General features: G+C 42.1%; 1 protein-coding gene and 1 long non-coding RNA gene across 51 annotated transcripts in view; one reads left to right on the top strand and one right to left on the bottom strand.

Moving 5' to 3' along the window:
* The window catches only part of MBNL1 (muscleblind like splicing regulator 1), a 179,068-nt gene that overhangs the window by 67,944 nt on the left and 83,625 nt on the right, over positions 1-27,499 (bottom strand). The gene's annotated exons all lie outside the window — the stretch shown is intronic.
* On the top strand, positions 19,162-21,878 carry LOC310707566. Its single transcript, XR_014526586.1, has 2 exons — positions 19,162-19,790; positions 19,867-21,878. It is a non-coding gene; the product is annotated as an uncharacterized lncRNA (long non-coding RNA).

Here is a 27,499-nt window from a genome sequence, read left to right as displayed (position 1 = left end):
CAATCATATAGCAGCAGGCAACTAAAACAAAATACAGGCAGTGGCTGATAGCACCAACCTGCTTGAACAGTGGCACAAAGGTCAGTGGAACTACCAGCGAACTCCCAATATTGAGAGTGTTGTTTTTGGAGATTTGCCTTCCTTCGGAGTCACAAGAAATGCCATGCGATCCAGGATGAGTGGAATTTATATGCCTAACGTCAAGCCGACATCGCTGAAATAAATTCAGATAATTCTGTTTGTTTAGCATTAAATAAACACCATTGCGAATGTGCTCTCAGTAGACCCAAGGGCATTGGTGCAGTCATCGGAACAAAATAAGTGATATATGGGAAGAAGAACAGTCGTCTCAAATTCACATCGAAAGACTCGCAGCATGCATACAGATATATCTTCAGGAATTACTGTTTTTCCCTTGCTTCCACACCCCACACCAATGCCTTCACAGCATATTTGACTGGCATATTTAGCAACTGTTTTTATACCAATTTTTTACTTTCCCAGTGGTGAGCAGAGGAACACATCTGCCACACATACACCAGGCTTGGTGTAATGGTACTTTGGGTTGCTCAGCAAGACATTGCAAATTAACTATTCAGGATAGACTAGTGGCTGGCAACAGGAAACCTCTAGGTCAAATAAAGCCCTTGAATATAATCACTTACACCCTTCAAGTGGTTAAAAGGACCTTTTAAGCCACAGCCAACCATAGACAGGTTAATGGGGGAATTGGATTATTGCAGTCACTCATTTTAAGCCTTTGAAAAGTCATTACACTACTCTAAGGCTTCCAGTCTCAGACAATGATGACCACTCTGACAATGGCAGATGGGTGTTCTGTGCTCTGCTTTAGATCAGCCTATCAGTCAATTTAATACTTTTATTGCTATTTAGGCCCTAATAATTAGTACCTTAATAAATTAATAACAGCAAGACGATGGTGAGACACATCAGTTCTAGAACATGTGAGAGACAGACCGGGTTAATTCCCAGTGGCTCAAACTGAAAAAGCACAAATCAACATTTCTTGGAAGATCTTCAGAAAATCCCACTAGGATGTATGAGCAATGCTAGTATATTCACCTAGCCTGGCAGTTTTTCTTCTTTGCATATGGGCTGTATCTTCTGTTCTCCAGCCCAAAGGAAGCTTTCTTCCCAGATGACCCACTGTTTACACTCTTATCTCCCTGCTAACCTTATCCAATCTATTGCAAAATACATTTCCCCAAACCCTCTCCCTGTTCTCCTCCTCAGGCACTTCATACGGCTTCACTCTTCTTTGTGGAGTTAAGCTGTTAAGAGGCTTGGGGGGTGATGGCAAAAAATTTGAGGTGTTTTTCCCCCCTTCCCTGGAGTATTAATTTGATATCCAGCAAGTATAAGTGATGGACTTAAATCTCATTACCAACTACCTACTGACCTAATTACCTGACCGCTACTGCAAAAATCTATGGCTGGGCTAAAGGTTCCAGGAGGCAACTGTCCAAATTAAAAACAACAACACAGAAATAGTATCAACTGCCCTGTAACAGCACATAACAAAACAGCCTTCCTGGAAGCATGAACAAATGCACTATGCACCCAGAGAAGCAAGTGAGAATATAATGGATTGAATATGGATTGAATGCAGGGAGGCAGTGGAAGAAGGGACCTTCCCAATTGTGGCATACTCTCCTCAGAAAGATGTGCCTGGCACCATCATTATCAACTTTTAGGCACTAGGCAAAGATGTTCCTGTTTAGCCTGGCATTTGGTTCTTAACTGGGAACATGGCTGAGGAGAGGACTTAGAAGATTTATTGCACTGCCCTCTGTATGCCTTCCTAGAAAGAAACTGTTATCTTGTGTCCAATGCAGCGAGTGGCCTATACAGGACATAGGTGTCCACCTATTTAGGTGGCAACCATTTTGTGTGGGGGTTCCATTCCTGGCCCCCATGGACATTGGCAGAGCTCGCACAAGCCTGCTCCAACCCCCATTCTGTCCTCTTCCAGTCCAGCATCAGCAGGCACACGTCAATTGGGCACGCACAAAATCAGGCTTCCTCAACCTTGGCCCTCCAGATGTTTTTGGCCTACAACTCCCATGATCCCTAGCTATCAGGACCAGTGGTCAGGGATGATGGGAATTGTAGTCTCAAAACATCTGGAGGGCCGAGGTTGAGGGAGCCTGAACAAAATAGTCACCGCTTGCAATTCATCAGAGGTTTTTAAACAGAGGTTGGATGGACATCTCCCAGTGATTCTTCAGGTGTGATTCCTGCACTGCAGAGGGTTGGGCTAGATGACCCTTGGCGTCCCTTCCAACTCTACGATTCTATGAATTGCTTGTTATCTGATGGATATGGGTATATATCCTATCAAGCTGCACTATTTTCAGCCGCAGCGAAGGAAAACCAAGTGAGGGAGCAGCATGTAAAACTCAGCTGAGTTCCAAATCATCTGCCCTTACAGGCTACATGGCACTCATGAGGAATACAGTCCAGCTTGCAAGACTTGTGGCAAAATAATTAGAATAATGTCGCCTTGGTGGCTCAGGAAATAAAGATGCTCAATGGCCCAGTTTAGTGTACATCCACAAGCTGCTGTGAGTTGTTTCAGCATTAGGTGATCGAGAGCAAAGCTGGTGTGCACTTGCACATACGTTTATACACTTGCATGAACTGTTTAGGGAATATAGTAAACTTGTCCTTTAAGAAAAGTCCTAGGGGCATAGACAGATAAAACCGTCTATTTCACAACGTACGCCATAAATGTCTGAGGGCTGTCAGGCGGTAGCACACTTGAGATAATTGTTCCCTTCAAATCTGGGCAGAATTATAAGAGTTTACATTTTTCTCCCTCTTATAATTCTAAAAACCAGGGCTACCCAATGAAGTTGGATTGTTGGAAGGTCCGGGGCAGACAGAAGAAAGTACTCATTCGCACAGAGCAAAGTTAAATATGCAGCTGCCCCATATGGGAATCAAACCTACGACCTTGGTGTTACCAGCACCATGCTCTAACCCACTGAGCTATCCAGGTAGTAAACACCAGGAACACCAGAGTTTGGCAATAAAAGACCGATTTGCAGTTAGCCTGTGCCTAGCTGCGCTCCAGCAGATTATGGCATCCAGTTTTGACTCTGATTTTTAAAACCGAAAACTACAGATTTTCCAGGACGGTTTATTCTGCTGTTTTGCGCCGTGTCCTCCATGGCTTCCCACAGCTTAGTGATCTTGTCCCATACCGTGGCAAACCTTCTATCCAATGTTTTCTAGATGGCCATCTGTTTGAAGTTCCCCTTTCATCTCCCTTCCCCGCCATTCTGTTGGGTTTTGTTTTTTTGCCTAGCGTTTTGCCAAACCTCGTTCTTGTTTAACTTATCACATTTCATGGGCACTAGTGAAAATTGAGGCATTCTTTCATCTCCTCCATTCACAGCTCCACCAAGCATAATGTTATTGCAGTCGCCCCCCAAAGAAAGACACCGTTCTAGCTGTGCTCTAGCGGTAATCGTGTGGGCGTGTTGGCATGTAATTTAATTTGTTCAAATCAATTTCAGCTGAAGGGCACGGGGGGGGGGGGGGGAGGAAACAACGCATGAGCCTCAGTTGTTAAATTCTTTGTAGACCGTGGAGGAGGGAGGGAGGGAGGATGTCTAATTTGGGAGGAGAAAAGCCTTTGACCAATCACTGAAGTCTTGGCATTGCAAAGATTCTATTAGATTTCTCTAAGCAGAAAGAAGACTTCTCAGGTGGTTTTGTTTAGAAATGTGCTGCACCTCTCTGTTCCCTGGGAAACCTTGGGGACAACCCCTTTGTATCATACCTAAGGCTCTGTAACACAAATAAATGCATGCCAACCCCCAACCCCCCAATCTTGCCCCCCTTTCCTTCCTTCTGCCAATTGGCACAAACCTCTCCTCTTTTACTTTGGAAAGTACAATGGATCCAGATGGCACTATATAAATAATAAATTGTAACTGATAAAATGATAGCCATAAACCATAAAGTAGGGAGACAAGAGAGAATTTGTAAGGGGCTTAAAACTCTATAAATTGTTTTTCATGCCCCAGGCTACTAATATGGCTTTATGTCTGTAATTGTGACTACACCCCCACAAAACTCCTTCCACGTGTGGTCTGGAAGTTAGTATAAGTTGTACTACTAGACTGGGGCTGTAGCTGAGGATAAATATAGAAATTAAGGCAATTAGCAGAGCATCAGTTTAGAAGATATTCAGGGTCTTCTTGGTTCATTTGAATAATTTGCATCCCACCTTTTAAAAACACCTCCCTGCTCCCCACCTCCGCGAGACGGCTAACATACATTGAAAAAAGTCGACATCATAAACCATGGTTTGATGTTGGTTTATGTCAAACAAACCACAATTTACATTAACCACAGTTTATTGGATTTGGACCACACAATAAGCCATGGTTAATAATAATAAAAATTGGAAAGGCTGGAGCTGAACTGGAAGGCAAGAAGCGTGGAGGAGTTTGCAAGTCCGAGTTGACGCATGGCCTATTCCTGTGATGATAAGCTATGGTCTAAACACTGCTGAAATTAACATTCATGTAATCTGTGATTAACACGCGTACAAAGGAGATGAAGTGGCAGGTACATCATGCGAGGTACTCTGCTCATCATTATGGCACAATGCATGCAAATTTTTACATGCAAGGGGTTGGAATTTTATCCCAATTCCAACACTATCAGCATTCAGTATTTAAAATAAGATTCGGCACCTGACAAGATCTGTGCTAAGGTAGCTTTTGTGAGATTACGTCTTGGCACCAGAGTTGCAGTGTGGTTGCTCTGGTAACCAGTGACGAGGTAAAGGAAGCAGAGATTCTAGGTGAGGACTACAGCAGGAATGAAGAAAAGTCAGTGGGGTGGGGTGGGGGAATGGGATGGTTAAAAAGAACGCCTTCTAATTCTCCCTTGAAGTGGAACGCATGTGGGAGAAATGTGAAAAGGCCAAATTACATCATCTAACAGAAAACAATATAGTTTAAGGTTTCCTACTAGAGAAAACAAATGGATTTTTTTAACTGTGCACTTAATATATTTTGTATTTACTTCCAGGGCATTGATCAAGGCGATAATGGTGGGTCTGGAAAATGTCATTGCTTGTGGAGAAAAATAAAACGCTTATGTTCTCTTATTGTGGAGTCTTTGTGCTTTGACTGTCAAAACAAGACAACGATACTCCCTGAAGAGCAATCTCTTTCACCTGGTCTTCTGAAAGAGACTGAAAAATGTTTAGACAAAGATATTATCAAGCCGACGTATTCCAAAAACAGCAAACTTTAGAATTATGAGGCCCTATGTTTATTGCATTTTGAAAAATGATGTTGAAGACTCTTTTTTCTTTTTGCCAATGTTACCTTTTCCTCAATGTGATTTTTAAAGAGATCCACAAGCGGAAGCCAACCGGCATCTAGTAGTCCTTGCAGATCTGTCATTTAAAACTTCAGAAAATACTTTTTCCCCCAGTATAAACCTTCTCATAACTGGTAATATTGTGTATATTGTGTATAAAATGTCTGGCTGGCTAGATAGCTAGACAGCTAGATAGCTAGATATATGCTTGCATACATACAATGGTTTGGATTCCACCTAAGGTAGTTGACTTCTCTTCAAAATAAAAAATGACCAACTTATCCCATTGATTTCAATGGAGCCTTAGTTCAACTAACTTTGGAAGCACTTCTAAGCCCCTGGTGGCGATGGCAGGGGGCGTAGGATGAAGTGCAGGCCCTTAGTCACCACTCTCTACTGGCGGAGAGGAACACCATTGATACGTGCTCATGTTAGGTCCAAAATGCATTGAAACAGGGCACTATGGGGGCAGGGGCACAACTGGGCAGCCAACGAGCCCATTGCCAGGTGAAGGGTCCAATCTGAGCTCATTTGCTGTGTCAGTCTGGAGCTGGTGCAGCCCAACCCCACAAGAGCCCCAGATGCCCACTTTCCACCCCGAATGGCAGGAGCACAGGGGCTTCAAATGCAGCGGTGGTCCCACATGACCTACGATGCAGAGGCTAACAAACTGTGCAATGTACTCAGAGGGTGATAAGGCTTCAACTCTGTTTTGGGGAGGGGAGAGCTGCCAGAACTATCTTCAGGACCCTCACTGCTCGTCTGATTCGGAAAAGGTTTCCCATAGTACCCTTATGTCTTCAAAGCCATCAGAAGAAGAAATCGACCCTTTACAAGCAGTCGGCTCCTCCGGAAAGGAGGGCTGACTGCAACGTGGTCCTGCCAAAACATATAAGGCTTCCAACGGAGCTAGGCGCTTGCAAAGACAACCGCTCGTAAAGCTAACCGCAGGGTTCTTGCCAAGGTTCTGCAGGTGCCTTGCATGCCTGCAGGAACACAACTGGATTTCCCCCGTGCACCTTGAGCTCACAGAAGAGAACACCCTGCCACATCACGCTATGCATTTGGCTGGGACTAGCCCTTCACATGCACCATAGGGCAAATAAGACCACAGCATCCCCAGACCGTGGAGATGGGGCTCCAAAGCATACGCCGGCAATGGTTTTGCAACCGACAAGTGCTTTGCTGGCAGAAGATTATTTACGAAGGCAGAGCGTACAGAAACACCTGACTCGGCTGAAGCCAGCTCCTGCTTATTTATTGCAAATCAGCATTGTTTACACCAATTAAGCAAGCACAGAGATAATTGGCGTGGGCTGATTAGGATCCAGGAGGCCTGTCTCCAGTTTGCAATTGCAGATAAGGTTCCCCTTGGCAAACATCTCCAAATGCAACAGAGGAGTCCTCAATGAAAACCACCTTGTTTTCTAGTCTAAGGCAATCCTCTTTTGAACCGTTCTGGGCTGTGGGGTGGGAAGGAACGGCTTAAGACGCAGGGAAGCGGTGGGAAGTCAATGAAGATATGTGTAGCAATTTATGTCCTGGTTGTCTTGTAAGCAATTGAAGCTGCCCTTCTGGACAACCTGCTGTTCCGCCCTCTCCCGCCTACTCATTATTGTCATACCACACACACACACACACACACACACACACACACACCTCCCTCTTGTTTGGTGCATTGTATCTAAATTACCCAGTGACTGACAGATCAATTTCATGTCCCTGACAATCACATCCTGCACATTTTCAGCCTATTTCCTCTGACCAGAGCTTGGCCCCGGCAAATAAGGGAGCTGCCAGCATCCCGTATGTCAGCCGGGCAGTTCAGACAGACTGCAGCGGCTGCTGTCTAATAACGTGTAATACAGCTTGAGAAGCGATAGAAGAAAGAAAGGAGGGGGGGGGAACACAACAACACTGTGTGCGATGCTGCAGACAAGCACTTCAGATATCCATGTCTGACACAGCTTGCAGAAAGCGGTACAGATGTTTTGCAGATTAAAAAAAAAAAAAATGCCCCAAAGCATCTTTGTTTTCTACCAGTCTAAGTGCAAGAGAGCATACGTGCTGATCATGTCTGTCCAGTAGCCGAGCGGGAATAGGGGAAGAACAAGACATTCTAGGCAGTAGCGTTTACTGTTAGCAACCGCGCTGAGACCAGTTTCCTGTGTATAATTGGGTCGGATCTGAATTCTATGAAGAACAGTGACATATATTACCCAAATCCAGCATTTCGCCAAAAAAAAAAAACCCCAACAACCCCACAACAGAACCAAGCACCTTTCTGCATCCTCCTCCTTTAATCGGATTCAGTGAATGGAGCTGCTAATAGCTTTTAAGATTTTATTCACAGGCTTTAGGAAAAACTGTCTGTGACTTCTCACCTCCTTTCTAGTCTACTCCAAATCTAAAATCCAACTTGGGGGAGGGGGGGAATGCAAAGTAAACAATGCCAACATGTAGGAAGGATTAAATGTTCTAATGAACTGAACGGTTCAATCCTATGCATGCCCACCCTGAAGTACCATTCACTTCAATGGGGCTTGCTCCCAGGCAAATGTTTATAGGATTGCAGCCATGATTACCTTTCACAATGTCCAGTAAACCTAAAATGGCTGCCTCGGACACAGCTGCCGTCTCTAAAAATAGGAAGCATCACAGTGTTTCTGTTAATTAAGGACAGAAACAGGATCCTCTCTGCCTGACGATTGTTTTGCATTAAAACTCACATAGAAGATAATTGATATCCAAAAATAATGGATATTGTTTCTTTAATTAAGAGGCAGGAAAGCTACCAATCACCAGTAGATGTCATTAAAGCAATTACGTACAAACTTTCCTCATGGATTACAATATTTTGTACTGTTGTTGTTGTTATCACATGTTTCATTTTACTTCACATCTTCAGTGTAATCTGCAGTTACATCAACTCTTGACATTTATCAATGACAAGAACAGGCAGCAAAAAGTAACTCCTGCCCTAAACTGCGATGCATAGCCCCATTAAATAAAATATATGTTATACTATGGTGCCATTTTGCTGTACTGAGCGAATACTAGAATTTGGGAGACAAGCTTTGTTTTCACGCCCATTAGTAGTGGAATTGACCGCTTTTTAATGAATATATTGAAATATTAAGTTTTGCAAAAACTGACGACGTTATAGCCAGACGCCACACAAGTTGTCAACAAACATCTCTTTTAGGTAGATGCATTTTGACCACAACAACCAAAGAGTTGTGAGAAATCAGACTTCGAGTATGTTCTATCTAATGAAAAGGAAAGGGTCGAGGATAGCACAAGGAAAATATATGCTATCGATCACCAGCTTTTTCAGGCACCGGACCTTAAAAGTTATTTTAAAATCTGTAGGGGGACATGGCAGCAGCCAGACTCCATGGAAGCAGCTCTGCGCTGTCCTAAATCCCTATAAAGTGTTATTCTATCATTTAACCTGTACATTTCCATCGGTAATTCTGAAGGGTATGGAGAATTCTTACCACACACACCTCAGAACAGATCTGAGGCTTGCCACATATCTGTCTATCATACACTGAAGACAAGGTGAATATATACTCTCAAAAAGATAAGTAAACTTCAGTAAGCTTTGAATAAGTCCCAAAATGCCCTGAAACATATCTCTTTCCATTTTGAACACACAAACTAATGGGAGAACAGAATGTCTGAGTGAGCTATTTGCATGCCGTCAAAAGATAAACAAGACTTTGGTCTCCCGATTCCCAGTCCTGTGCCTAAATTGCAAGATAAATATTCGTCATCCACTTCACAAAAGAGAAATACACAGACATGTACAGAAGGAGAGAACACGTCCCCCCCCCCCCCGAATATAGGTATATAATACTGTCTCTTGATTAAGGTATTGATAACTGCTCAAGCTTTGTTATTTCAAATATTTCACATATATATTTCAAATATTGAAAAGCCACTTTCCTACAAAAAAAGCCTTTAGCTGTGCGATCCTATGCATGCTTACTCAGATGCAAGTCCCACTGAGTGCAGCCCAGACCGCTCAACAAAAATAGTACAGTTCAATGATGATGATTTGACTTAGTACTCTTTACTAGTTGCTTTACATGGAAGTCACATAGCAGCTTACAAAATGAAATACAATACTGGTAAATGTTTCAAAATCAATACCATGCAGCATGGAGATTAACACTTGAATTCTTGGGGGGGAAAGGGATGTCATTGCCTGGTGCCAAAAAGATGTTAGTGTTGGGACTGCGCAAAACTCATGAGGGTGATTGTTCCATAGACGGTAAGTTTGTGCAGGATCAGAACCTAAATAAGTTATGATATATATCATAAATAGTTATGATATGGATGCTTTTAAGCAATGTTTGGAACGTAATAAAACTCCTGATTCCCAACATGGATGTTTTAAATTTAATCTGAGGGGTGAATCTACACATTACAAAAGGAATAAAGGGTTGCTGACCTCATTTTTTCCTTGCAAATACAAAGACTGTTATGGGGGCAATTACGGGGAAGAATGAGCAGGAAGAAGGGGGATGTCTAACCCTGATTTATCCCCACCTGTTAAATGCATGGGTTCAGCTGCAAACATTTGAAGTGTGTTGCAAAGTGCATTATACAAATATGACACTAGATGGCGATGGTGAGCTATGGTAAATTCAACATATTTTTGGGGGAACCTTTTTTTTAAAAAGCATTTTCACAACTTTTTTTTATGTGTCTAGATTCCACCCAAGTCTCCTCTCAAGCTGCTTTTAAAATCCCCTCCCTAGCTGAAAGCCAACCCACCTGGGGAAGGGGCTAATTTCAGTGGGGCCTTTTACAGGAGACCATTGTTGAGCATGAAGGGGGAATAAGCATTTCTCCCACGGGTCCTCCCTTGCTAGTGTAGTCTATCCTCTGTTCCTGCAGTCAGGCTATCTCAGCCAACACAGGTTTGAGAACCCAAGTCTGCTGAGACAATGCAGAAACCATGTGTCAGAAAGCTAAACTTCAGGTAACCACTTCAAACAAGGCAGCTCCCAGGTTATGCTTTCATTTACAAGAAGCCTTAGAAATAATCATTCCAAATCATGCACATCATCATGTGAACAAGGAAGTATGAGCTGCCCAACAAAACTCCGTGCAGTTCAAAAATAAGTCACGGTGGTATCAAAATCACTAAGAATGAGACTTTTCCTCTGACTGTATGGAACATTAATGGAATCAGAGGCTTTAAGCAGCTCTGCTCACTGAATGCTTGGCTTGGGTTTGGAAGCCGCCCACAATCAACCACTTCTTTGCACTAACAGTCATTTGCTCCTAATAGCTGTTGGATGACTAGCGTGAAATGAGTTGGACAGGTGTCCCTCGGAAAAGAAACCGAACGTCACAATTGCCATCGATTGGAGCTGCTCTTTGGCAGCCTGTACAGTGGGAACTATTCAGTACCCGGGCCAGCTATGGATACCAGATTCCCTATCTAGAAAGCCACAGGCATGTTGTCGAAAGGAAAGGAGTGCGCTCTCTTAACAAGGCAATGAATGAAAATGGAGGCACGCGGCTGTATTCGCAAGGTGCAACAGGCAGAGAGGAGGACAATTTTAAAAGATCTGTATGTGAGATATCGAAAGCTAACCCAGTTATTGTGCCAGGAGTTTCCAGATTGAGAAGGACTACTTAGGGGCAGGTTCAGGAACATCAGACCTGCAGGGCAAATGTGGTACTTCAGCCCTCTCTATTCAGCCATCTTGCCTTTCCACCAAACCATGCCTTTTTCCTCAAGCCCACACCCCTCACTGACCATGATCTCTACACTTCTAAAGAAAGGGCTTTTGCCTGGCTGGAAGATGTCACCGAACTGTGATAACATCTCTTGCATGCCTAGATGAAGATTGAAGAGGTGTGTGTATTGGGGGCAAGAGGTACAGAAACGCATTTGCTCTGCCCACATTATTATTACAGTGGTACCTCGGGTTAAGTACTTAATTCGTTCCGGAGGTCCGTTCTTAACCTGAAACTGTTCTTAACCTGAAGCACCACTTTAGCTAATGGGGCCTCCTGCTGCCACCACACCGCCGCTGCACGATTTCTGTTCCCATCCTGAAGCAAAGTTCTTAACCCGAGGTAATATTTCTGGGTTAGTGGAGTCTGTAACCTGAAGCATATGTAACCTGAGGTACCACTGTTTTATTTATTTATTTATTCATTCATTCATTTATTACTATTTATCATATTCTTTATCTGCCCTTCACACCATGAGGTCCAAGAGTGGGTTACAACAATTTAAAATACAGTATTAAAATCAATTAAACAGCCTGGGTAAGTTTGATCCCCATATGGGACATCTGCATATCCCTGCCTTGTAGGGCGTTGGACTAGATCAGGGCTTCCCAAACTTGGGTCTCCAGCTGTTTTTGGACTACAATTCCCATCATCCCTGATGACTATGGATGATGGGAGTTGTAGTCCAAAAACAGCTGGAGACCCCCACGTTAGGGGAAACCCTAGACTAGATGATCCTGCCTACTGTAGTTATTCAATTAACTGCCTATCACTTGCTTAACTTTTGGCCACCTCACTGAAGTCCATGGAATGCTGCTATTAGGTCCCTAGCAAAACTGAGGCGTGGATTCAGAAAAGGAAAGAAACTGATAAGCCTTACTTAATTTATTTTCCTAACATATATAGCGACAACTGCAAAGAGACAAGCTAGTTTCACGGTGCTGTTAAAAGCAACAGTGGGTTTATTAGATTAAAAGAAGCCCAGGCACTATAATTAGAAAGACATCTCTCCCAACCAGCGATCGGTATGTAAAAGGTGTTCTACTCAGCAAAGTCATGTTCTACCAGTGAAATTAGAAGGATCTAATCAGTGGAAACATGACAGTAATGGTTGAGATTTCCCGATTGATGTAATGTTGCTCACTTATAAAAATCAATTCAAGTCAGATTGACTTGCAGATTGCTTGAGTTCTGATGTAGCATCTACACTGTTCCTAGGTCTCTGCTTCTCTGCAGATACCCAGCGGGCCCAGAAGGCATTTAAGTTCCCTTAAATCCTCAGATTATACCGTTTTATGAAGGTTCCAGTCAGCCGTATCATTCCAAAGATCTCTGTGTAACAGTGGTTATTCCCTGGCAACTGAACCACTTCTTCACTGATCATGTACATAATGGAGAAAATACTGATAAATGGAGAGCTACATTGTGGTTTCATTTTCCTCTTCCCATTACTCTGGCACCTTTCAGAAAGCTGACAGGACATGCTGCAGAACCCATTCGCAAAGGGTCAGCAAACTTAAAGCACAGGTTTGAGTCAATATCGCCTCAGAATTCATTGCCAAGAATTCCGAGTCCCTTAGTCTCTCTAGAACGTCAGATACTAAGGCATACACAGTATATATTCTAGAAGACCAGTATTGCTGCCTTTGACAGCAGGGCTGTTTCTTCTAGAAACTTTTCCTGACCCCCCACAAGTACTTATATAAATTCTTACTTTACACCCCTAGTCCTGCGAACTTTTACACAGAAGTCCCACTGAGTTTTTAAGAGGACTCAGGCTATGTATATATTAACCCATTTGTAGCAAAAAAAAAAAAAAAAGCTTTTATCAGTTTGGAATCATTCATGCTTGTCCTCAAAATGCTACTTAAAATCTAGGTTGGTTCTAGATCCTGACACCCACAAGAGTGGGTGTAGTTTCTTGTGATGTGCTTAAAAACTCTCCCTTTGATCACTTTTATGCCCTGCACATGCGCCCTAGGTAAAGGAAGAAGGAAATGGTGATGGCAGTCTTGGTATACACCCACCCACAACTTCACTGGGCAGATGCAGTTACATCTTCTCTGCTTCCAGGACTGCCAAAATTGGTACACTGTGGGGTAATGTGGAATCCACACTGAGCTTTTTATTTTTGGAAGGAAACCAATTTCTCAAAAAGTACAAAAAAAGATGCAGAAGATTCTAGACCAGGCTTTCCCAAATGTGGTCTCCAACTGTTGTTGGACTACAACTCCCATCATCCCTGACTACTGGTCCTTCTAAGCTAGGAATGATGGGAGTTGTAGTCCAACAACAGTTGGAGACCCTAGTTTGGAAAACTCTGATCGAGTTTGTGTGCGGACTATGTGGAAAAAAGGATGTCCTGCATGTGCATTGGATCTAGAATAAAATGCCGCATGTACACAGCCTTACTTACGGTACTTACTAGGACTGCAACCTCAGGGATATTTTTCTCACTTCTTGATTTATGCCCTCATTTGGTGTGAGTATTGGCAGGGTTACAGCTATATTTTCTAAAGCATGAATAATTGAACATTGCCCACTGCAACCATGCCAAAAAAAGAAAATAAAAAATTAGATATAACAGCAGGACGTGTGGGCTTCCTACGGGTAGCAAGACTACATTATATTTCATTTTGAATAAACAGAAGTATTTCAGCGCATCAAAGCCTCTCAGTATATCATGAACTCACTATTTGTACTAGTAAGGTTTTCTTTTAAATTGCAAATTAGCCAAACCAATCTATCAGTCTCTCCTTTCTGGCACACTGTTTTCACTGCAGTAATTATTACGCTGATTTAGCTATGAGGTTTATGTTTTCTAATCATTTTGTTGCATTCGTTCAGATCCAATATAATCATAAAATAAAATAAACTGACCGCCTAATGACATCTTTGAGTTTTTGTAGCATCTCCCTCATTTAGAAGTCTTCCAGTTATTTACTGTTTGCACAGTGATATATGAGAATTTCTGATAAGCAGGAATACAGTCCCACTGTTCTGAGACATTACTAGTACAATCCTACACATCACACAAACGTTATCCCCAGTAAATTCAATGGGACTTACTCCTAGGAAGTAGGCTCAATGTTTTAAAAATAAAAGGTACCTGACATCACAGCTGCTCCAGTGAACCCTTTAAAGAGTTACTTGAACAAAACACAACCTTCTTCACAAGGAGGAATTTTATTTTTCACTTCCGTATCAGAAAGTGCTTTGCACATGTAAGTGAATGGTCAGTCCCTATCCAATCTGTGTGTGTTTAGATCAGGGCAAAGTTTACTTGACTGTAAACTCCTCACACAAACTAGCTCATTTTGTAAAGGGATAAACTTGAACTGAAATTTCTTTTTAAAGTTGAACTAGAACTAGTTCCTTTTGAAATAAACTTTCCAAGCTCTGATTTCCTATTATTTGATTGAATCCAAACCATACAACCATCTTGGGAAACGTACATTGTTAGGGGTGCTGAGAGTTGTTAGGAGACCCCCATTCCTGTCACAGAGTTACAATTCCCAGGGTGGTTTAACTATCAAACCTTCTTGCACTCAGGGAAAGGGTGGTGCTCAGCAGTCATTTCTGATATTTTGAATCATGTACTGAATGTTACTGTTTGATAGATTTGTTAGTTTTTTGCCTTATTTATACACTATTGTGCTTTTGGTATGGTTAGAATGATGACAATGGTTCCTGAAGAAGTGTGCATGCACACGAAAGCTCATACCAAGAACAAACTTAGTTGGTCTCTAAGGTGCTACTGGACAATATTTTTATTTATTTTGATTTCTACTGAAATGTTAATATCATCATTTTGAGACATTTTGAGCTCAACTTTGTTGTTGGAAAAAGAGGAAAGCAAATATTAAATGAAATCAAACCCAACCGAACTCTGTAAACTGTAGTTCTAGGAAGGGAATGGGGGCCTCCTAGCAACTCCCAGCTGGCGCTGTGGGTTAAACCACAGAGCCTAGGACTTGCCGATCAGAAGGTCAGTGGTTTGAATCCCCGCAACGGGGTGAGGTCCCTGCTCCTGCCAACCTAGCAGTTCGAAAGTACGTCAAGGTGCAAGTAGATAAATAGGTATCCGGCAGGAAGGTAAATGGCGTTTCCATGCGCTGCTCTGATTCGCCAGAAGCGGCTAAGTCATGCTGGCCACATGACCCGGAAGCTGTACGGCGGCTCCCTTGGCCAATAAAGTGAGATGAGCGCTGCAACCCCAGAGTCGGTCACGACTGGACCTAATGGTCAGGGGTCCCTTTACCTTTACTAGCAACTCCCAGCATCCTTAACAAACTACAGTTCCCAGGATCCTTTGAGGGAAAGCCATGATTGCAACAGTGATATAATTGTGCTTTAAATGTATGGTGCAAGTGTGGCCACAGAATATAGGACCGGAGGATAGTTTATGGTCTAATCCAACTCTTTGTTTGATGCTGGAGGCTAAGAGCTCACAGGATCTTCAACCTGACTTTCCAGCATCTGTCTGAAGACCACTAGCGAGGGGCAACCCACCACCCCTTAGACCAGCCTTTCTCAACCTGTGGGTCCCCAGATGTTGTTAGACTACAAATCCCATCATCGCTGAGCCAAAGCTCAGGGATGATGGGAGTTGTAGTCCAACAACATCTGGGGACCCACAGGTTGAGAACCGCTGCCTTAGACCCTTGGTTCCATTGATAAACTTCTCTCACTGCCAAGATGTTTCTGCTAAATGCTCAGCTGGAATCTGCTGTAACTTAATCATATTATATATAAAATCCTGCCATCTGGGGCAGTAGAGAACAAGTCTTCTAGGTGACTGCCTTTCAAGTATTTAAAGTAATAATAATAATTTAATTATTTACACCCCACCCATCTGGTTGGGTTTCCCCTGCCATTCTGGGCGGCTTCCACCAGGATATTAAAACACAATAAAAGGTCAAACATTAAAAACTTCCCTAAACAGGGCTGCCTTCAGATGTCTTCTAAAAGTCAGATAGTTGTTTATTTCCTTGACATCTGACGGGAGGGCATTCCACAGGGCAGGCACCACCACCAAGTAGGCCCTCTGCCTGGTTTCCTGTAACCTCACATCTCACAGTGGGGAAACTGCCAGAAGACCCTTGGAGCTGGACCTCAGTGTCCGGGCTGAATGATGGGGGTGGAGATGCTCCTTCAGGTATAATGGGCCAAGGCCATTTAGGGCTTTAAAGGTCAGCACCAACACTACTGTGTCGCCACCATTACTCCCCTCCCCTGATTTTATGAGAATTACTGTTTGGCTATTTTCCAACCATCTTGCAGACTGCTAACGTTTTGATAAAAACAGCTCCCTCTGTGAGCATTGAATTAAAAACAAAAAAGCAAAACCATTGGGGGATTACGCAGAGCTCTGCACTCAGCAACCCGAAAAGCAAAAATCTAGAACCATGAAGTTCAATGGCTAACGACCTACGTTCATCTATATGAACCTTACCCGGAGCATGTAAGAACTAACAGTTTAATAGTAAAAACAGTCACTCGGCTTCCAGATCAAGCAAAAGGACATGGCAAATTTGATTCATTTATCATTAAAGCTTCGTACGGGTCAGCCAGTGAGAAGCAGTGAACAAAGAAATACTGTTAAAGGCTCAGCCAGCTGCAGGTAGTGATCAGCCCTCTTTTATCAACAATTCTACCCACTGTCTACAGTTTAGCTGTAAATTACTTCACTCATTTAATGGTCCAACAGCCAGCTGTTTCTATTTAGGTTGTTGCTGCTGCTGCTGTTGTTGCTTTCAATTTATAAGTCAAGTCACATTTATTGAATTTAGCCGTGGGCTGTTACAACATGCCTTTATTTCACGAATCTTTTAATTCACCCGTTTTTAAAAGAATCCCTTTTCCAGTGCAAGTAGGATCGCAGTAAAAACTGACAGCCATTATTTCTGCTTCTGAAGCAGTTTTGCTACTTGCTCTTTTCAGAACATCAGTAAAAGGAGACAGAAGCTACAGGTGGGAGATTGGATAAAGGAAGATACAAGTTATATATGGGCATTCGTTGCAAGAACTGGCATGCTGGGCTTTTTCGTGTCATTTTGGCAGATCCACGTCTTCATTTCCTCTCTGTCCTTATTCCACTTGAATCTTGGAAGACTTTTTAACTGCAAATTTTGCCAAGTTGGATTTTGATTCCTTGTGACTGGTCATGTCATGGGAAGCATATATCTTATTATTCCTCCCAACAGGGCCATTATTTTATGAGGTGTCAAACAGCAGCAATACAGTCGTACCTTGGAAGTTGAACGGAATCCATTCTGGAAGTCTGTTCGACTTCCAAAACATTTGGAAACCAAAGCGCGGCTTCTGATTGGCTGCAGGAAGCTCCTGCAGCCAATCGGAAGCCGCAGAAGCCCCGCTGGATGTTTGGCTTCCAAAAAAAGTTCGCAAACCGGAAAACTTACTTCCGGGTTTGCGGCGTTCAGGAGCCGAAACATTCGAGAACTAAGCTGTTCGAAAACTAAAGTACGACTGTTACTTAGACATTGTCTTACGGATTTTGTAGCATTCTACTGTGGTGGGCTTGAAGTATGGCATTGTTAAGACTTTCAGTTCTCAAATATTACTGCACTAAAGGGGCAAGAAAACTGGGAAGAAAAAGTACAGTTACAAAATAACTAGCAGGCTTTTATTGGCATCCCTGTGAGCACTGATTCGATTCCCTGGCAAAACTTCAGATGTGCTAGTCATACTGCAGATTAGTATCTAACAACCCTTCTATATTTGTGTCACAAGATCTATTACATGTGCTTGCGCATATTGGCCACTGCAATGTTGCACAGGGGTCTTCTTCTCACACAGCTGCCAGATATGATCTAAAATCCAGAAAACTGCCAGTAAAATTGGGGCTGGGTCCCACTGCAAAAAAATAATAATCCAAAATCCAAGAAGAAGAAGAAGAAGAAGAAGAAGAAGAAGAAGAAGAGGAGGAGGAGGAGTTTGGATTTGATATCCCGCCTTTCACTCCCTTTTTAAGGAGTCTCAAAGCAGCTAACATTCTCCTTTCCCTTCCTCCCCCACAACAAACACTCTGTGAGGTGAGTGGGGCTGAGAGACTTCAAAGAAGTATGACTGGCCCAAGGTCACCCAGCAGCTGCATGTGGAGGAGCGGAGACTCAAACCCGGTTCCCCAGATTACGAGACTACCGCTCTTAACCACTGCACCACACTGGCTCTCTTCCATTGGATGGCAATGGGAATGTGACTCGTGACGCGTGGCTGATAATACACACGTATGAAATCCTGAACAATACCTGTACAAGGCATTTGAGCAACTTAGCATTCAGCACCAGAGTTGCTAGACTGGGGTCGTGGTTCTTAACCTATCAAGCAGCCAAATCAAATCATAGCCACATAGGTATGGATTATGGCTGAATTTAAGAATGGCTGTCTCTAATATGAGATACTGCAATACCAACATTCACAAGCCCCAAAACAAAACAAAACATTCGCTGTCCTTTTAGGTATTCCTTGCTAAAATGGAGCACTTTAAAGTCAAAAATTCAGCTCTGTGAAACAGTGCCAACAAAATACGAATACACTGTAAGGTCATTACAGTAGCAAAATGTGTTGCTCCTTGTAGCTTGGAATGAATTGATTAAATAATTAGTCCTGGAATATGTTAATGACAAAAAGGGCAAATAAATATATTGTAATAATTTAATATGCCAAATAGACTTTTTAGCATAAACTGTCTTTTTTTTTAACTATACAAAATTAATTTCCTTCTTTACAGTTTGCATCTTATTAACTATGTTGTTTCAACAGACGTCTGTGTTGTAACCAACCTCACAGCTGTGTTTGGCTATCTTTCTAGTAGGTCTGTGAAATGCTTTTTGTGTGTAAAAAAAGAGTGACTTGAAATCAGTTTTTTGGATAATACTCTGTAATCATCTGTATTTTGTATCCCGAAGCTCCAAAAGAGCTGAACAAAAGACGATGTAAGCAGATACTCATTTTTCAATTGTTCTTGCCGTAACACTTTTATGGGTCTGAAACTCTTTTAATGAAGCACAAAGGATGTCGCTAGTAGAGAAGGACTAGTAAAAGAAATGCATGTTCACAATAAGTGAATTAAGTGTGCAAAGTGAATGTCTGAACACGCCTACTCAGCAACAACAAAAATATCTGCATATCTATATCTACATAGATAAATAAATCACTACATGTATGGGCAGTAAATTAAGAGCAATGATAAGCTGTTGTTGGCTGCAGACTCATATGTGTATGATCTACACATCGGAAGCACATAATTTCCAACTCAGGGTCTTTCTTTGTTGGGTTTGATTAACATGCAACACTGCAGTCTGTGCATGCCCATTCTCTGTTAATGTTCAAAATCCCTGCTCCCAGATAAGGTGCTAGTGCTGTTGAGGCGTTCAGTTATGTTGCCTCTAGATAGCTTAGTAAGATGTGTGGTTATCCTTATTTGTAAGAATGGCCAAATTCATTGGCCCACACAATGCCTTTCAACGCAGGGACCACAGAAAAATATTGATTGCGAAAGGGACTTCAGAATGCTAAGCCAGGGATCGCCTGGTAAGCAATGCAAAGTTCTCTTATTATTGCTTTGCAACTAGAGTTTGTAAAACTTGCTCAGCATTTGATAGCATCAATTCTTTGTACTCAGCAGTGCAGTAACTCAGGTATATCTCCAATTTTGTGCTAACATAATTCTTGCAGCTGTCGTGGCATATAGAAACAAGGTCTCTTGTAACTCAGGTATATCATCAGATTATTCAAAAGTTCTCTCACACTAGGTTTTTTTATTTTTATGGAACATTAAATACTGTCCTGGCACTTTATATGCTTGCCTTTATGTTACTCACGTAGCAATTTTTTAGCTGACATATATCAATGTGCTATATTCCAAAGCCGTCCAAAAGGGTTTGTTCTGGAACATGGTCCTAACAAAAGCTCCAACCCATTTAGGGGCTCTTTGTGAAGTTCATGGAGTTCCACATAGCCTAAGCTGTTATTCTAGCCTTTGTTTATTTTGGGGATCACCCATGAATGTGATGAATGCCTGTTCTACCACACTATACATACAAATAGCACATGCCCTACAGCAGGGGCAGCCAACATGGTGCCTTCCTTATGTTGATGGGCTGCAACTCCCATCATCCTTGACCACTAAGCTGCATTGGCTGGAGCTGAGAGTCCAACATTACCACTTTGCCTACCCCTTACCCTAGAGATCCTTGGTCCCTGGATGGGCTATACAGTGGTACCTCGGGTTAAGTACTTAATTCGTTCCGGAGGTCTGTTCTTAACCTGAAACTGTTCTTAACCTGAAGCACCACTTTAGCTAATGGGGCCTCCTGCTGCCGCTGCGCTGCCGGAGCACAATTTCTGTTCTCATCCTGAAGCAAAGTTCTTAACCTGAGGTACTATTTCTGGGTTATCGGAGTCTGTAACCTGAAGCGTATTTAACCTGAGGTACCACTGTATCATAATGGAAAGGATGTCATCAACCTAGTCTTTCCACTGAACGAACAAACCTATAGTTCTGAGCACCGTGCAAATTTTGTTAGGGTCCGGTTTAGCTTTGTGCTTTGGGAGAGGGCATGCACAGGAGATTATTATGATTTCTACAGTGCTATTAATATACATGGTGCTTTACAGAGAGCAAGTTTGACAGGTCCCTGCCCCAAGAGGCTTCCGATCTAAAAATATACACAGGGAAGCAACAGAAGAAGGGGAGAGCAAGGGCAGAAGGGGTGACAAGACAGTTTTAACTTTTCACACGGACAAAAAAAATTACAACGAACTAAATGTCCTAGAATTATTCGTAGTTATTTATTTATGCCTTTTAAAATATAACTAAAGACTAATGCACATGTTTTGGTTTTGCTATATATGAATCAGAAGACGGTCATGATTTCTTGAGAGATTTTAGAACAATGGGGCGGGGAGAAACCTAGTGTGGGATCACTTTTAGTTTCGTTTACTGTTTTAAACCTGTATGTTGTATTTGTACTATATTTTTTGCTATAAGTTGTCATGAAACCACTCTCGGTAAAAATAATGAATAAAGGAAAAATAACAATTATTACTACTTTTCGTGGTTACGGAGAGGCCATGCACAAACCACACATTTTTATTTTTTAAAGGAATTGATTGAACACATTTAATTAAGCTGAAGAATATATTGCCAGGTTCAGATCCTAAAGCATGGGCCAAAGTGCTGTATGAATTTCTTGAACACTATGCAGAAGAATACATTGCATTCTGCTTTAGAATTCACACACACACAAAAATCCTTCTCATCCAAACAGTTACACCACAACACTGCTTGATGCAGATGGTAGTTCTCAGCTAGAAGGATCAACTGTTCCCTTCTGTAAAGGCAGAGTCTTGTTGAAAGGTGAAAGTATACAATTGAACATGCATCAACAGGAGACGGCTAAAATAATCACTTTTATCAGCTACATAACTGCAGTGGCAGCCCTAGACTTACAGAGTCTAATGCTAGGGCTTTGATCTGGCGTGGCTTCACACTATAGGGTGGTCTGAAATTGCTCCACATATGTGCATTATTTTTGTTCTCATCTGCTCAAAGTACGATACTGTAAAGCCATGGCTCTCTGAACCTCCTCTCCTCTGCCCCTACAGCTGACTTTTGGACCTGCAACCATGTCAAACTACCACCTTGCAGGAGAACAAAACCCTATTCTAAGTATTCTCAACGGAAAGGAGCTGAAAGGAGACAAAAATGTGTGGGACACAATCTACAGTGGTACCTCGGGTTAAGTACTTAATTCGTTCCGGAGGTCCGTTCTTAACCTGAAAGTGTTCTTAACCTGAAGCACCACTTTAGCTAATGGGGCCTCCTGCTGCTGCCGCGCCGCCGGAGCACGTTTTCTGTTCTCATCCTGAAGCAAAGTTCTTAACCCGAGTACTATTTCTGGGTTAGTGGAGTCTGTAACCTAAAGTGTCAGTAACCTGAAGCGTATGTAACCCGAGGTACCACTGTATATTACCATCTGAGAAAGAGAGAGAGAGAGTGTGTTGAGTGGGTGCGTACAGCTAATCTACACTGAGGAATGGCCTTAACTCAACATGCTTTGAATACTCGCCATGTCCAGAATTCCGTCCCTGACATCTTCAGCCAAAAGGATCTGTTTGAGGTGACATGCAAGGTCCTCCTCTGCCTAAAACCTTACAGAACCATTACCAGTTAACACTGGTCTCCAGATGAACTAATAGTTCCAACCTGGTATTTAATTCTATTTATTATAATTTTATAGGCCACTTTTCTTCCCCAGCTTGAGTTGATCCTAGTTCTTCGTTGCCTCCATGCATCAGAGATCCCACATGCAGCAACACAGGAAGAGCAACTGGCTATACCAAGGAACACAGCACCATCACTGGCCAGACATCCATAGTATTGCTGCGGACGCACAGCTACAATGACAGACTTCCACACAACTTGTAATTCTGCCCGATTAGGGCTACAGGTCACATGGAAAATATCCATCCCTGCAGACAGTTCGGTTGTTTGTGCTGATGCTGGAGGTCCACTACGAGGTCCAACTATGCTTTCTGCTCAGGTGCTGTTCTGCATTGGAGTTTCAATGCCTGAAATAGGTTTCTGTCATTGACATCATTGCAAGCATATGTCAATTACTTGTCCCCACAGAACCTCACACTGACCACTTGCCCCCGCCTAACCTGTTTCCTTTTCATAAAATAGTCTCTCCTACACACACTCGTCTTTTAGATGCACTTCTTTCTATCATCGTAGATGACAGGAAGATAACTAATGTGCTGGGAATAGCTAACATCTGAGCCCATCGCCATGATCCATGTAATAGACAACTCAGGTCATTTGCAAACTTTAATGTCTTGGGAGATTTAGATTCTGATGGCATTTTCAATTTTTACCTCCAACACCAAGGGCTATCAGAAAATTAGCCTCATTCACATATATTTTGTCTCAGCGACAACAATAAAAACCCCAAACCTAGCCTTGGAAGCAAAAAACATGCCTGGAAATTCATAGTGCCCCCTCTTAATAACAGCTGTGAGAATTATTCCAAAAAGCCCGCAGCAAAACTTAGAAAGAATGCATGTGCTATCGTTCCTATTACAGGTAATGCAAAAAGCTGTCATTCTTTCGATTTCCCAATAACCAGGGAACAATTGGCACTCCTTCAAGAAAGGAGATATTGGATACCTGAGTGAGAACTGGAACGAAGAAATGGGAAAATAATAGCATTTAGCATTTGCATAGTACACTTAAGTATTTGAAGTATGCCTTCACACGAATAATCATAATCTCAGCAATCTTTTATAAGGCAGTCTAGTATTCTTATCCTTGTAAAGCAAGGATAGGAAAACAAGAGGCCCTCCAATTGTGGTTGGACTCCAACTCCCATCAGCCCCCCATCCCAGCCAGCCCAATCAATGGTCAAGGATGATGGGGGCTGTGGTCCACCTGCAAAATCCCTGTCTTAAGACAAATTCAAGGCTGAGAAAACAGCAGTTTCCTTGAGGCCACTGCATTGCTGAAGTAAATTTGAACTGGGCTCATCCTGCCTTTCAATCAGAACTACATCCTGGTAATTTCTGAACTTGTGGGAATGGTGCTAGTATTAAATATTTAATAATAATAATAATAATCCCTTCCTAAAGTCTTGGAAATTAAAATTGGTTTCTGAATGGGATTTTGACAAAAGAAAGCTTTTAACAAGAAAAAACACACAATTCTGCATAACTTCACAATGTTGTAGGAGTCCACTGATTTATTTCTTTATTTAAGCCAGAATCCAAAGAATTGTACAACTAATTGTACACACCCAAGAAGGTCTTTGGCTCATGTTTCTCTACAAGCAGTTACCAATACTCTTTTCTGATCTCTTTTTGGAGGTCTGCAATTCAAAAATAAAAATCCCACTGGACCCAGTGGATTTGCCAAAAGCAGCTCTTTAAAGAGACTATTTTTATTTAATGTATAATATGCTTTGGATGCCATAGGGGTAATGAGAACATTGTATACTTCAGCATCACCAGAATATAACCAACTGGCCCCAATCCAACACAGAGTTATAAGTGTGCTTGAAGCTTGCTTAACCCTTTGTTGGATTATGGTCCTGGTTTTTGTTTTTGAGGGGGGTTTGGGGGGGGGGTTATGACCAGGTTGTAAAACAAACTCCGACCAGATGTCTGGAAATGCACATCTGTTAGGAATTGTGCAATAAAGCCAACTTTCTGAACCGAAAACATATTGCTTCAATAACAACCAAAGGTTGCTACCTAACTATAAGTCACACACAGTATATTGCCAAAGTAAATTGAAAGCAGCAGCTATGTAGGAAACAGAACATCAGGGGACCAACAGGCGCTATCTCAGGCATGGTGTGGAAGAAAATCAGTGCTTCTGTGTCTGCAGGAAAAGCCAAGTAAATAACATTCATAGATGTAGGGCCATGGAAATGTATATTCTTACACTGAACATGCTATAAAGCATATCTGTGCTCTGTATTTTTCAGTAATACAACACCCCGCCCCCGCAAAAAAAAGCTAACTTTTATGGTAGCTTACTTAGTTCATTATAGCCATTTCCGTTCACCCAGTAAAAATGACACAAGATTTATAATTCACATTACACAGCCACATGTATAAGCCCTTAAGGTCCATGAAACATTTGGAGGAGCAAATTCACTGTTGGTACAAGTCAACAGTGGGCTACAAACCTCAACTCTCTCTTTTTAGCCCATTGCTATTTCTGTAGGAAATAATTTGTGCAAAATTGTTATTATGCACATTGTCTCGACTGTTGTATCTCACGCGAAAAAAAACAAAATAAATGAGCATTTTGGATTCTACTTCCCCCCATGGAAACATAGGGGTGTTGGGCCCTTTTAAATTGCCAGCGATTTCAACAGGAGAGCAGAGCTACTTAAATCAAAGAGACTTAAGAATTCATATTGGTTTGGCTGGACGGCACCTTGGAATTTTAACAGAAAATTTCAAAAACTGAAAGTTTCAAAAGCTATTAAGGCTGCAATCCTACGCACACTTGCCTGGGACAAGCACCATTGAACACAATGGCATATGGGTAAATATGCCTAAGGATATCCCAAAATAACACAATTTCTATATAGTTTAATGAGATTTTACCCCCAGGAACCTTGTGTCTAGAATTGGAGCCTGTTTCATTTATTTCAATAGGGCAGCTTTAGGCACAGACTATAATCAACAGGATTTAATGGTACTGAAACTTTGACTAGATAGTGCCCCGAATAAGCAGCCATCCGAATGAAACAAAACTTTAAATGCTGTCCCCATGACCAATTATTTATGCTTTATCTGCATTTAGGTACAGAAAAGCTTTCAGTTGTGTACCCTTTTTCTTACCCACTGTAAGCATTTTTTCAAATTTTCAAACACACACGAAAAAATAAAATAAAATTAGAAGAAAACTGCAAACTTGGAGATCAAGATCGCTTCTATGTTATTCTGATTTACAACAATACAGTGGTACCTCGGGTTAAGAACTTAATTCATTCTGGAGGTCCATTCTTAACCTAAAACTGTTCTTAACTTGAGTTACCACTTTAGCTTATGGGGTCTCTTGCTGCCGCGGCGCAATTTCTGTTCTCATCCTGAAGCAAAGTTCTTAATCCCAGGTAGTATTTCTGGGTTAGCGAAGTCTGTAACCTGAAGCATCTGTAACCTGAAGTGTCTGTAACCCGAGGTACCACTGTAGTTAAGTTTAACTCAGAAACGCTAGAGAAATTAAATTTTCCAGGCTACAAATTAACTGCCTATTTTAATATTCTTTTTAAAAAACGCCTTAATTCTAATTTTATTTCATAACAAAAATGGCGATGCCAATAGGATAGCTGGCAAAGCACTCACTTTAGAGAAAATCCGCAGCAGCCCCATCCATGGCCATCTTTGCTTTAAATTTCAGGTTTTTAATTTATTTTATTTATTTAATAAGGTTTATTTTACCTACTTGATTGTAAAAAAAACAAACCCTCAAAGCAGCTTTCAAAAATATAAAACAAGAAAATAAAGAAAAAATGACAACCACACGTTAAAACATACAAAAGTAAAAACACTAAAAGAAATTAGCTGTTAGCTGATTCCATGCCAGAATACAGTCATACCTTGGGTTGCGATCGCTGCGGGTTGCGCGTTTTCAGGTTACAGATGCGCTGAACCCGGAAGTACTGGAACAGGTTACATCCGGGTTTCAGCGCTCGCACATGCGCAGAATCTCATCACCCGTGTGTGCAGACGCAGCACTACGGGTTGCGAACGCTGCGGGTTGCAAATGTGTCTCCCGCATGGATCACGTTCGCAACCCGAGGTTCCACTGTACAAAGGTGGTTGGTCGTTTTTGCTATGTTTTCTTTCAATTCAGCAGTAGATCTCTCCCAATTTTTACCCCCTTTCCCCTTTCCAAAAAAGTTGAGGAAAGCTAGCTCAAAACATGCAACTACTTCTGCTTTTTTACATGTGGACCCTGAGACATCATCAGGGAAGAAAGAATTTCTTAGCAGAAAACTGCAATCATATTACCACCAGAAGTCTGTGTACAAATAATGTTACTTAAGCCTGGAATCCTAAGAACAAAGCTAGAGTAAATGTCATCGGATACAGTGTGACTTACTTCCAAGCTAAGAAACATAGCGTTGCATTGCATGCCTGCAAAGTATTACAGAAGGCTTCTCTAACCAGGCGCTCTCCTATTGTTCTAGACTACATCTCCCATCAGCCCCAGCCAAGGAGTTGTAGTCCAAAACATCTGCAAAGCACCAAGCTGCTTTACACCCTTCCCTGGAAGGAATCCCCAATGAACACAGAGACCTATGTCCAAAATTACACTCCAGAATACCATTCACCAGCCACCAAGCATTATGGTGTAAATCTGCACTCTGACGGCAATCTACCATTGGAAACCTGTGGGATATGCATATTAAGCATATGGAAAAGTAGGAGGGGGAGAGGTCACGGAAATTAAATGAATGCATCCTAGCAGCTGGGTTTGAGAAGTCATGCTTCGAGTGCAGCAATGTCAACAGAAGTCTGAAGCACGACTCTATGTAGCTCTTCCTGATTTTAATGAAATGAGGATGGAGAAAGGCAGAACTATGAGGTGGCCTTCGTTCCCTTTGGTGGGTGCACACTCATCCTACGGTGTTGTGCTTCAGAAACCTGCAGCCGTTCCAACTTAAGACTTTGTGGCTGAAGGATACTAGCACACACTTGCCTTTGTTTACCAGATGCGGCACACAGAATCCTGTAAAAAAGGGTTTTGTACCAATATAGGAGGGTATCATGGTCCTTTTCACTAGATATACCAGCCTTGGTGCTTTCCTTCAATGAGGAAAAGATGATT

This window comes from Podarcis liolepis (genome assembly GCF_965112155.1).
Source record: "Podarcis liolepis genome assembly, chromosome: 5".
In the NCBI taxonomy this organism is placed as follows: Eukaryota; Metazoa; Chordata; class Lepidosauria; order Squamata; family Lacertidae; genus Podarcis; species Podarcis liolepis.
Note: the sequence above shows the minus strand (reverse complement) of the source record. Positions and strands in the feature narration are given on the sequence as shown.